Raw genomic sequence first — 12,071 nt, forward strand, 5'->3', positions numbered from 1 at the left:
TGCTTGTAAATAGATTAAATTAAATTAGATCTAAGTCTAACTAGATCATATTTAAGTACATAATTAAGGTCCTAATCAACCCTCATTCCATTACATTGAAACTAAATCAAATAATTATTCCATTGAATTGGAACCAAGGGCAAAATAGGCTTTTTATCATTTTTTTTTTTTCTATAAGTATACCACTCATCTCCACTTTTTGAACACACATACACACTCACACACTCAACCCCCGGTGGAGAGAAGAAAAAGAAAGAGGGAGAGAGCTTGGTGGAGAAGGAGAGGAAAGGAGAGGAAAAATTGTGCAATCAACCCATCTAAGTACCAAGTAAGCCACAACACAACTCTCTTTTTTATTTTTCTTTCTCAAATACATGCTATTAGAGGTTTAAATTAAAATTTTTAGATGTGTTGTAATAGTGTTCTATTAAAAATGAAAAGAATTGAGTCTTATTCTACCATTACTTGTGTTTTCTCTAAATCAGTGTAAAACTATCTTTTTCTACACCTATCTCTCATAATTTCCAAAGGCACACCAGCATTCTAAAAATCTGAGTTATTAGTACATTATTTAATATGTTTTCACTAAAAGCAAAGTGAAAAATTTCCCTTAGTTTCCCTCTTTTCTCATCAATCTTCTTATTTGAGTATTATGCATGAAAACCAATTTTTACAGCCAACATCCAAAATTTCTAGAAAAATGTATAAAAATTCCCTTGACCTCATTGTTACGTCAAAAACTTCCAGAAAGAGTTAGCTTTCAAGTAAAATTTGTTTTGTTGAAAAAGAGTAAGCGGTTTGAAAGAAAATCCGATTTTCGTAACGATCAACGAATCTGGACAGCGCTGGAGTGTTTCTTGAATAGCAAAAAAAATGGGAAAGCTATGAAACTTATAAAAGATGTTATGAAAACTAGACAAAATTCTCTATAAATCATAGGAAATCCAATTTATGAAAAATCTGAAAATGCCTTTTTGTTTACAATCTTTATGACAAATGCAAATCTAGAAATTTACATTCTTGTGTGATATTATTCCATTAACTTCATGAATATGCCTAGAACAACTTGTGCATATTTTGATATGTTAATTGCATGTGTTGTAACTTTATTTCCTTCCATTTATGCTACGAAGTTATTCATACTTATGCAATAGATGTTGTTTCAAGGGTTTGTTCTAACTTTGACTTAAATTATCTAACGAGAAACTTAATTGGTGGTAATGGATTTGTGAACTTTCAGACAAGTTATTGAGTTATTGATTGGTTGATGGGATGTGTTCCCTATTTGGAAGTAAAGTCTTGCACAAGCAGTTGTTTCGGAACCATTGAACGAAGCGGTTTTATTCAGACCCTAGGTGGTTTCGATGTGATTACCATCTCTTTTGAGACCCTGCAGTTGGCACTACGTGGTATATAACCTTTGGTAGGCATCCGAGGTAAGGTCTGCAACAAAGTAACAAAAGAGGGGCATACCGAATAATTCGCATCCGATTCTTGTGGTTGGGAGGATGAAATCTCTTTGGGGGATTTCTAGTTTACTAACAACTAACCTTGTAACCCTTGTTACTTTCTTGAATATCATGTTTGTTTATCTATTGTTGTAATTGCTATTATGTATTGAATTGGGAAAAAATGGATGGGGTGTGTATATGTTTACTGGGCATTCAAAACTCATGGCGTTTCATGCCAGGTATCGAAGAAACATACGAGACCGACAAAGAGCCAGAGACATTTGAAGACGTGTGTCTGTTTTAGAGAAAGTTAGAAGCCATTTTGCTTATGAGTCTATTTGTGCTATTATTTATTTATTTATTTTTGGATTGTAATAGTAATGGAACTCGTTTTGCAATTTAAGATTTGAAGCACTGTAATTATTATTTACTTTTATAATCATATGCCTATCTTCTTGTTACTTATGAGATTTTATGTTAATACCTCTTATGATCTATCATAAAGATAGCTTGCTATCTAAAGTGGTTGGAGTTAGAAGGGAAGCTATATTTACTTTTCCGACCTTTCTGGGATCTTACTTGACTATTGACTAAAGGACTCTTTAGTGATGTTACTAAAGGGTAGAAATTAGGGCATCACATTTAGAAAATTCAAAAATACTCTTACACTTTAAGGTCTCAAATTTATCCTACAACATCAATTAATTATTTTTTTAAACCGCAACATGACACACAGTAACTTGAATAATGTTTCTAATATAGTTATTGAAATAAATATAAAATTTAAATCTTCACTTCATTTCTTCTTCTTTTTTTAAGACCACATTACGTTAATCCCTAAAATCCAAACATTCCTTCAGCCATGAAAGCCCACCACCATCACCACAACAAGTTCTTTCTACAAGTAAAATCCACACAACAATCAAAACTATATATAAACTTTTAATTCTTTTCAATAAAATATAAAAAAATAAAGAAAAATAGAGAACAAATGGAAGAGAGAGATAGAGATACTAAAAACAAAATAGTATTCACCATGTTTGTTTTTAGAAAATTGAGTCAACTTTCAAAAAATTGAGTTTTTTGTTTCCGTACACTGCAAGAAAAATGAGTTTTGACGACGTAATATTTAATGACGTTTTTTAAACGTCACTTTTTTTCAAATCAAAACGGCGTCGTTTCAATAACAAAGGCGTTTGAAAACGCCTTCGAATGTCCTATCTCCCTCTCTCTCTCTTAAATGCGCGAGCGGTGAATATAAAATGTAATACATATTTTGTAGCCCTAATCTCACTCACTCAGTCTTTCTCTCGCGCTCTCTCTCTCTCTCTCTCTCTCTCTCTCTCTAAGCCGTCTCAACGGATCGATTCATCTCTCGCTGTAGCCCTAATTGAAGTTCTCATCTCTCAATTCATCTCTAAACCCTATCTTTCTCACAGATTCATCTTTGAGATTCAAAGCGATTTCCATTTCGAAGCTCCATCGTCTGCACCGGCTCGATTTCTCTGATTCGATTTCATCTGACTCTGTAATTTCGATTTCGAAGCCCCATCACCACCACCATCTGCACCGCCACGCCATCTGCACCAGCGAGGTATCGATCTCTGTCTCTCTGTCTCTCTTAAGCTCTTCCTTCCCGTCTCTCTCGATTTGGTTATTGAAATTGTAAGCAAGAAACTACAAGTTGATTTGTGTCTGAACACATCCTTTTCTTCTTTTCTTCACTCTCTGCTTCGTTGAACTAGATTTAAGTATTTGCTTCAAGTCCAGATGGATGAGAGAGAGAGAGAGAGAGAGAGAGAGAGAGAGAGAGGAGGAGGAGGAGGAGGAGGAGGAGGAGGAGGAGTTGATTTGTATCTATGTTTCAGAAAAACTTTTATATAATAATTTCACATTTGATTAATCCTTAACTTACCCTCTGTACATGTTCATGGGCTTTTTAATGCTTTACTTGCCCCTCGCTATACGGGTTCCACGGTAATCCATTCTATTTCATGTTCATGGTTGTTTCACAAAGTTGGTTTTCAATTTCAAACTTAGGTTGCTTGTTTATGCTAAAACAGTCCTGCCTTTTATTTGAAGTCCTATTCTGTTGTAGCACTTTTGATTCTAGTGGATTGGTTTTATTTATTGAAGGTTGAGTTCATTCCAAAATTTAGTGTGAGGGCAATCTGGCAGAGATGGCGTGAATCATATCTGAAAGATGGGACTAAGGCGGATGATGCTATAATTGTGTTTACGGGAGTAAGTCGAGTATTTTATGGCATGAATTAAAATACTTTGTTCTGTGTGGTTCAGTGATTGTTGTTTATATTTGCCAATTTTCTCACTACCTATGGCCCAGTTTGGGACTCTGTTTTTAAGGGTTTTTCTGTTTGGTTTTTTCTCATAAGGGAACACTTGGGACAAAGTAATATTTTATTTAAAAAAACTATGAAGCATTTATGGCCCATAATGTGTTGATTCCAGATTTCATAGGATTGTCGTAATGTTATTGTTGTAATGCTTTTTGTAATATGTAGGTTCCAACTATGTATACTCAATTGATACAAGGTTATGAAGTAATGGATCCAGAATTACAAGAGGCTTCTGCCTCAGCTGCGAGCAAGTTGCGTCTCATGGTAATCAGCTTGCAACACCTTCTTTCTCAGGAAATTTTGACCAAAATCCAATAGCCAAGACTACTGTGTGTGGAGAGAGGTAGCACGTGACAGCGTTACCTTCAATGTCATTGCACTGTATGTGTTTCCCTTCCCTTTGTTAACACTTCATTACCTAACATTTCTTTTTCTTTTCTTTTTTTTAAGTCTACAAGACTTTACTTCCTTTCATAGTGGTTCAATTCAACTATGGTTATGAAATCACATACTATTATTCTTGTCAGTTTTGATGTCCTTGGCGTTTTCTCTTTTGGGCTTCATGGTGTTCAAAATGTTGACTTTTTGGTTGGTTATTCGAACGTTGTAGCAATCTCTCAGGTTTAAATCTTGATGGGGAAATCTCACCTGCGATTGGCGACCTTAAAAGTCTGCTCTCTATGTATAATTTCTCCACTTGTATTGTATCCCCCCTTCTTTCTTCTCTATTTGTCATTGTATTTGTACTAAATTCTTTCTGTACAGTACATCAACTTTAATGGGTTTTTATTTTGGAAATGATTGTAATTGCACTGTCTTTTGAATAGTGATATGAGAGGAAATCACCTCTCAGGACAGATCCCCGATGAAATTGGTGACTGCTCCTCTTCGAAAAGCTTGTAAGTGTTTTATATTTTTGGAGACAATAATTCAGTTTTGCCACTAGTTTGCAGCATTTGAAGCTCACGCTCACTGACTTTTATATTACTCTCTGGTGATATCCATTTTATCTACTATGCACCAATTGATATGAAATCTGTTATTGTTAGGGACCTATCATTCAATGAGTTATATGGGGACATACTGTTTTCAGTTTCAGAGTTGAAATAACTAGAACACCTGTAAGTCTCTAGACAACCTCATGTTCATGTTTAGTCCCTTACTGCGCTAATTCTGTCTTGTATAATTTTTTTTCTTCCCTTCTTTGGAATGGGTCTCCCCAGAATTTTGAAAAACAATCAGTTAATTGGTCCAATTCCCTCAACCTTGTCCCAAATTCCAAATTTAAAACTCTTGTAAGTCCTCTTTCTCCATTCTCTTCTCATTTAATTTCTATCTAATTTTAGAATGATGACTGAGATGCATATGTTTCAATATATTTATTCTAGAGACCTTGCACAGAATAAACTGAGTGGGGAAATACCTAGGCTTATATACTGGAATGAAATTTTGCAATATCTGTGAGTATACTTCTCCTTCCATTTTCTCAGTTATCTTTTCCATATTGGCATTTTTATGATTTCCTATGTTTTTCACATTGTGAGTCGGAATTCTTACGAATTTGTGCCTATGTATGTTTTTATTCTTAACTTAAAAGAGGTTTTCAAGGGAACAATTTGGTTGGTACTCTCTCTCCTGACATGTGTCAGTTGACAAGGTTGTGGTACTTGTAAGTTGTTGATCACTTCATTCTATTTCTTATTGCTCCTTGTGTTTTCTGTATCTTGGGTCATTTTGTGATATATTTTACCATTTTGCTTCAACATGCAGTGATGTAAGAAATAATAGTTTGATTGGTAGCATCCCTCAGAACATAGGCAATTGCACCGCCTTCCAGGTCTTGCATGTATACCATCTAATGCAATTGCGACAAATTCTGGATAAACACTACTATGTCTAGTCCAAGAATGTTTAATCACTTTTGATTGGTTGGGACTTGTCTTACAATCAGCTGACTGGAGAGATTCCTTTTAATATTGGGTTCTTGCAAGTCGCTACATGGTATGTGTATAGAAGTCCAGTGATTTAATTTCTTATGACTTATTTACTTAAAAAATTGCTCTGAATTTTATTTTGCATGCTAGATCTTTGCAAGGTAATCAACTCTCAGGAAAAATCTCATCAGTGATTGGCTTGATGCAGGCACTTGCTGTGTTGTAAGTGCTTTGTAAATTCTTTCAATTCTAGGAAATTTGACCTATCCCTCCTATTCTAGGAAATTTGACCTGCACAGAGAAATTGTGAGTATTTGCTTTGTAATTCTTTCAATTTCCTTCATTTTCTTGATCGATTTGCATTTCAAAGATGCATACGTCATTTTGAAAATAGCTGATAGTCTTTTGCTACATATGACAAACTGCTGAACTGTCGTTAAACTTCCATTCATCAATTTATATTTGTATTAATTTAATGTGAACAACAAACAATATCGTTACATTACATGATACTTAAAATGTATATTCTACTCCGTGATCTAATTGTCAACTTTCTAATTCCGATATCGGATGTTGTAGGTATCTGCATGGTAACAAGCTGACTGGGCCCATTCCCCCAGAGCTCAGAAATATGACAAAACTCCACTATCTGTACAAATTCTTTTTCATTATCCAAGCCTGTTTCTGTTAATTGATCTCTATTAATGTTTCTTTAACTGGAAATATTGTGGAATATATATGCTTTTTGTCTTGGACAATCAGACTATGATATTAAGATCTCATGGCTAGAATGAACTACTCATGGTCGCTTCTGCCATCAGCCCCATTTGAGGGGTTGGTTGAGACTTGGGAGAAACATTATACCATGAGTAGAATTCACCAAAATCAATGATCTGAGTTCTATCCAATCTGAGAGTAATATGAAAATAAGGGTTTTTAAGATCTATATTAATATTATACCATGTACTACCTTAAGAAATTTTCTATTTATCCTTTTTATATAATATATTATTACAATATCAGATATCAATTAGATTGATTTACTTAGATTAAAGTTTGAGTCAGATATCAATCAGTAATCTCACTGATTTTTCTTACAGGATGGACAAGATGCTAAAGATCCAAAGCAAAGCACTGCTGATATGACAGTTTTTGTAAGTCACGTGATATGTGGTCCTCTCGATAAGAATTTTTGTAACTATGTGGCTTTCATCTTGCCATGGTGAGGTGATACTTTTTTGGTGATACGAAGCATACTTCAGGCATTTGGATTTGTTCTGCTCTTATTGTGACAACTCCTTTGTTCAAATGCATAATACATACATAATACATAACATATATTGTTTGTTCAAATGCATAATTCATACATACATATATACTCTTTGCTGTTGGAGCACATAATGTTATTGTAGACCTTTTTACTTGTCTCCATGTGAAAAGGTGATGATGGAGGATGAATATCACTGGATACTGGCTTGGTCTCAAATCAATTCTTTTGTTATTAATCGGTATATGAATTTATCAAATCTGCAGCTTTTGGGCGAACTTAACCTGCGAGGTTTGAGAGCAGATGGTGATGACGGTATGTCAACTGAAATTTCAATAAACTTGGATCATGTTTATTTCCAACATTTTCTCCTTCCTAAAATCCATGGTGGTGGTGATAAAATATTTGATCTGCACAAAGAATCTTTATGTAGATGCCAAGGTAGGACTTATTGTGGATTCTAAATTACTTAATTCTTTATGTTTAATGTGTTTCATATATTGTGGTATCTCTGACTATGGATTCCTAGTTCTTGTTATTCTTTCATATTTATCAGGTCCAGAATAAATATTGAATCGTTTTATTATCATTTGCATCTTTCTGTAGGGTGCTGCTCATTATGGTGATGAGCTGTACTTTGTACCAAATAGGATTTCTATTGTTTCAATTTGATGAATCTGTAAATTTTGTGATCATCGAGATTAATTGTTCAGTAGATACTAAATGTGGCAGTATTGTTCCATGCAGATCATTATCTTCTCTTTGACTTCCCTGGCCAAGTAGAATTATTTATTAGAGATACCTAGTCATTTTTGCTCATTCCACATAGGCTGTTGACTTGGCTCCACAACCAGCCTCAAGATAAATAAATAAATTGAAGCGGGGGGTTAGTATATTGATATATATGCTACATAAAATTTTGAAACTTATCTAATGATAGTTGATAATATCTGAAGAAAAAAAAAATATGAAAAAAATGAGTGTCATTATTTCCTCTCTTAAGATAAAAAATTAATAAAGAAATGAAAGTTACATACCAATATTTTTAATAAAGAAATGACAATTTGTAGTTGGTATAAGCTATCAAGCTAAATTTAGAAAATTGAATTTCAAAATTACATAACAAGATAATCTGAAGTGAACTTTGAACAAACTCACAAATAGTTTGATTCAATTTACAATGTAGCTGTTCAAGTGTTGGCATTTGGTTTGTTTTGCTTATGGTCACTTTTTTAAAAGGAGAGGTATTTATAGTTGATTTAACATTTTTTAATCTTGTTGGCAGCAAAGTCTTGCTTCATGTCAAATGTTGTCAAGTAACGTATTTTCAATTTTTTATTTTTATTTGTCTTATTTCTAGTGTGAATTGACTCTCTCTCTCTCTCTCTCTCTCTCTCTCTTCTTTTTTTTCTTTTTTCTTTTTAGATGATCATTGCAATTTACAACTGAAAATTCTTAGATGGGTGAGGTTTGTAAATTGAGGCAGCAGTATTAGCTCTCAATATACCACATATATACTCTTGACTTGATCTCTGCTTGCTTCTCACCAAGTATGGATTTTTTCAATTTCCTTCTCCACCGTCCCTTGTGCTAAATGTCCTTTCTACCACATGAAGATGCCAGAGAGACCTAATCATATGGTAGAGAGGGAATTTGGGATAGTGAGACAAGAAAAGGCAACAGGTAATCCTCAGCCCACTCCCTGCCTTTTTTGCTCTATGGCACAGTAATTTCCTTCTCTACTTTGTGTACTACTACATGCTATGCAGACATTGCATTATATGATAGCAACAAAATTGTCTTTCATGCTTGTTCTTTCATTGTCACGATAACACTTCTATGAGCATCTAGTGTTGAATTGTTGCTGATGTAGAACGTTTAGAAAACAGTATACATTCACCTAATGTATGATTACTTTGATGTTAGTTAAACATAACTCTATGCTTCATATCGTTACACATTATCTACACCAGAATTGATCATGCATAATTTTGGCTCAAATTATTAATCATGTTCAATTCTAAACTTTAAGTAGTCTTAATTAGAACTGAAGTTCCACTTGTAGTGACTCTAACCAGTATAGTTGATGGGTGCCATGCTTCAGGCTCTTGATCTAACTGTGGATCTGAGTGCCGCCAGTGCTGCTGCTGAAGAATGAATGAATGAATGAACTTTTTGGGTCACACATCCATCCCACAAGAACAGAGAGAATAGAGTTCAAAAGAACATTCCCTTTCCATGATGAAATTCTTTTGAATGCAAATGATAGCAGTCCTTAAAAACACATTCTGCACTTTCTCCACAAAAGACTTTTATTTATCATTCAATATTACAAGAAGAGATTCTTTTTTCTGGATTATACATTGGATTATTCAAGTATGGCTAAACTTTTCTAAGGGAGTAGCAATGGTCAAGAAAAAAACTAGAGGTACAGAAGATGCATTTGGCCATTGTTTGTTCCACACACAATATGCTTTTGTCACTTTAATTTTCATCCTCCCTTCTTTGTGATTGGCTATATGAATGCATTTTTTCTGTTTTTACTATATGTGTTCAGCATCTGAGAATGCTTTCAAAGGAATTCTGACCAGTCTTCCCAAGGCAGGAGGTGGTGAGTTTGGAAAGTTCTATAGCATACCAGCACTGAATAATCCAAGTATTGAAGAGTTAGTGTTCTGCATTTTGGTTTTTTTATTAGAACATGATAATTGTTCTAATAATTGTTCATAACCTCTAAGATTGTAGGCCTATCTAGAAGCTTCCCATTATTTTTATTTCTAGGTTTTTCTTTTTTTTTTTTGGTTTTTGTTTATCACAATTTTTTTGTTAGCTCCAGCATCTACAGAAAAATTTCTGTACTTGCGCTAACTTGTAGGAATTGAAGTCAATTTATTCCATTGTTAGTTTATTTTATATTGTGAGCATGTGGTTGTGATTTATTCCATTTTCTTTTTTCTTTCTGTCACTATTCAGCCTTGGGAGGAAAGATTGAAGAGTGCACATGAGCAAGGAACACTTGTCCACCTTTCAAATTTGGATCCAGAATATATTTCAGGAGAAGCGGAGGTAATGTCTGTATTATTTGGCAAGATCGATATATTGTGCATGACTCCTGTGTCAGTTTTCTTTCGCAATTTTTATTGCACATCTAGATTTCTACAATGCTTCAATCAAGGGTGGGTGAATTTATCATCATTATTATTGCAATCATATAGTAGGTGTTCTTTTGAAATTATGGAGAATATTCTTTTGGAGAAAAGTACTTTTAGTTTCACATTTTTGGTCTAGACATGGTCAAATGACCCCAATTTGGCAGAAATGCATAATCTACAGATTGTTCCCACTTGATCTCCAATAATGTTTAATTTATTCCGCAGATGGCTCTCCCTACAAATCATTGAGTGACATTAAGTGGAGAGTAATCAAGTTTTGTTTTATTTTTTTTGTTTTTATCATAGTTGATGACTACTAATGATGTACTTTGGGGTACCTAATGAAGTTCAAATACAAGACCTACATACTACATTTCTAAAACATATTCTTGCCATGGGATCATAAGCACCTTAAACAATATACTGTGACCCCCCACCCAATAGCATACAAATAGTCTCTACTTTCTCTACTGTCTCTATCAATTTTGAAAAATGTAGGTAATTCCAAATAAGGGGAACAAAATGTACTTAGTTCCCCTCAAACCTGTTCATTCCTAATCTCATACTTCCCAAATGTTCAACTTCCACAGCTATGTCATCAACAACTCATTTCACAAGGCCTCTAGTGGGATATAATATTGTTATGAACAAGTAGCAACAATAAAGGCATAGAAAGACTTTTTTTTTTTTTTTTTAAATTCTGTCTCTTGATTCCTTGTTTGGCTAATGTGAATAAGATTCATTTACCATAAGTTAACATCTTGACAGCTCTTGATTCTTTGGCAAATCTGGATATATTTTGATGGTTTAGACTCTTTGAGGAAGAAGGGAGGCATTTCTTTTTTCTTTTTTATTTTTTTGACATTTTTGCCAAAGAATGTCAAAAAGGTGGGAGTTTTTTTTTTTCTGTTCATTTTTTTTTTGGTTTTATTATGCTTTATGATACAAAAAATAATATGAAATTGGGGTTTGCATGTATGAGTTCCAGATACAATATGGACCAATTGGCTGGGCTGTAGGTGTGACTCTTGGATATGCACTGGCTGCACGGAATAAGCGAGTGATTGCTTCCATTGGTGATGGTAGCTTCCAGGTGATTATGCATACATTTCAATCTTCATTGTATATAATATAGTTTTGATTTTTGTAAATTCTCCTAATCTTATGAATATTGTATTGGATATACTTCCTACGTTGATGTTTGTATATCTTCATCTTATGTCACCTAGCATGCACAATATGAAGGATTATAAACTTAAGGGATTGCAATAATGGGATTTACTGCTCTGAATTTGTCCTTGTTAACACCTATTTTGGTGAATGCTTGGCAGGTGACAGCACAAGATGTGTCAACAATGCTGAGATGTGAACAGAGGACCATCATCTTCCTTGTAGAACCCGAGAATTTTTGTTTCTTAGTGGATGCTTTCATAGTACTTGCATGTATAATTAGTTTGAATTTTGTGCCGATTTGTTTTGTAATAATTTTTAACTTACCACTAGGCACTAGTTTAACTTTATGTATAACTTTATTGCACATTGAGAAACATGAATTGATCTAGTATTATGTTTACTTAAATTTAGTCAATATATTATATATTTTTCATCTTTTATAAAAGGTATTTTTTTTTAGTTAAATCTCACAGAACTATCACAATTTTTTTTTGAATTTTTTTAAATAAAAAATGAAGCTGTAACGGCGTTTTTAAACGTCACTATAGAATACCAACGGTTATATTTTTAAAATAGAAAAGATCTATCACGGCGTTTTTAAAACGTCGCTAAATGTGGAGTGACGTCATTGTATCATTATGAAGCACATTTAGCGGCGTTTTAAAAAACGCCGCATATACTTATATAGCGACGCTTTTAAAGCGTCATAAAGTTACAGCGACGGCCGCATCTTCGAC

At 33.9% G+C, this 12,071-nt stretch overlaps 1 long non-coding RNA gene and 1 other non-coding gene across 7 annotated transcripts; both read left to right on the forward strand.

The window, feature by feature from the left end:
* Positions 1-209: 209 nt before the first annotated feature.
* On the forward strand, positions 210-1,893 carry LOC145789745 (uncharacterized). The gene is made up of 2 exons (XR_014328028.1): positions 210-328; positions 1,241-1,893. It is a non-coding gene; the product is annotated as an uncharacterized LOC145789745 (long non-coding RNA).
* Positions 1,894-2,717: 824 nt separating this feature from the next.
* Positions 2,718-11,779, forward strand: LOC114282614 (uncharacterized). 6 transcript variants are annotated; one of them, XR_014335465.1, is made up of 19 exons: positions 2,718-3,045; positions 3,588-3,695; positions 3,974-4,189; positions 4,419-4,507; positions 4,636-4,707; positions 4,858-4,929; positions 5,032-5,103; positions 5,197-5,268; positions 5,406-5,477; positions 5,579-5,654; positions 5,760-5,809; positions 5,893-5,964; positions 8,435-8,692; positions 9,114-9,437; positions 9,567-9,675; positions 9,983-10,075; positions 10,930-11,049; positions 11,150-11,254; positions 11,493-11,779. It is a non-coding gene; the product is annotated as an uncharacterized LOC114282614 (transcript). The 6 variants fall into 6 exon arrangements; XR_014335457.1 differs by having other exon boundaries at positions 4,419-4,490; XR_014335460.1 differs by having other exon boundaries at positions 4,419-4,490; positions 5,579-5,645.
* The last annotated feature ends 292 nt before the right edge of the window (positions 11,780-12,071 follow it).

This window comes from Camellia sinensis, chromosome 1 (genome assembly GCF_055761805.1).
Source record: "Camellia sinensis isolate YWXY chromosome 1, ASM5576180v1, whole genome shotgun sequence".
In the NCBI taxonomy this organism is placed as follows: Eukaryota; Viridiplantae; Streptophyta; class Magnoliopsida; order Ericales; family Theaceae; genus Camellia; species Camellia sinensis.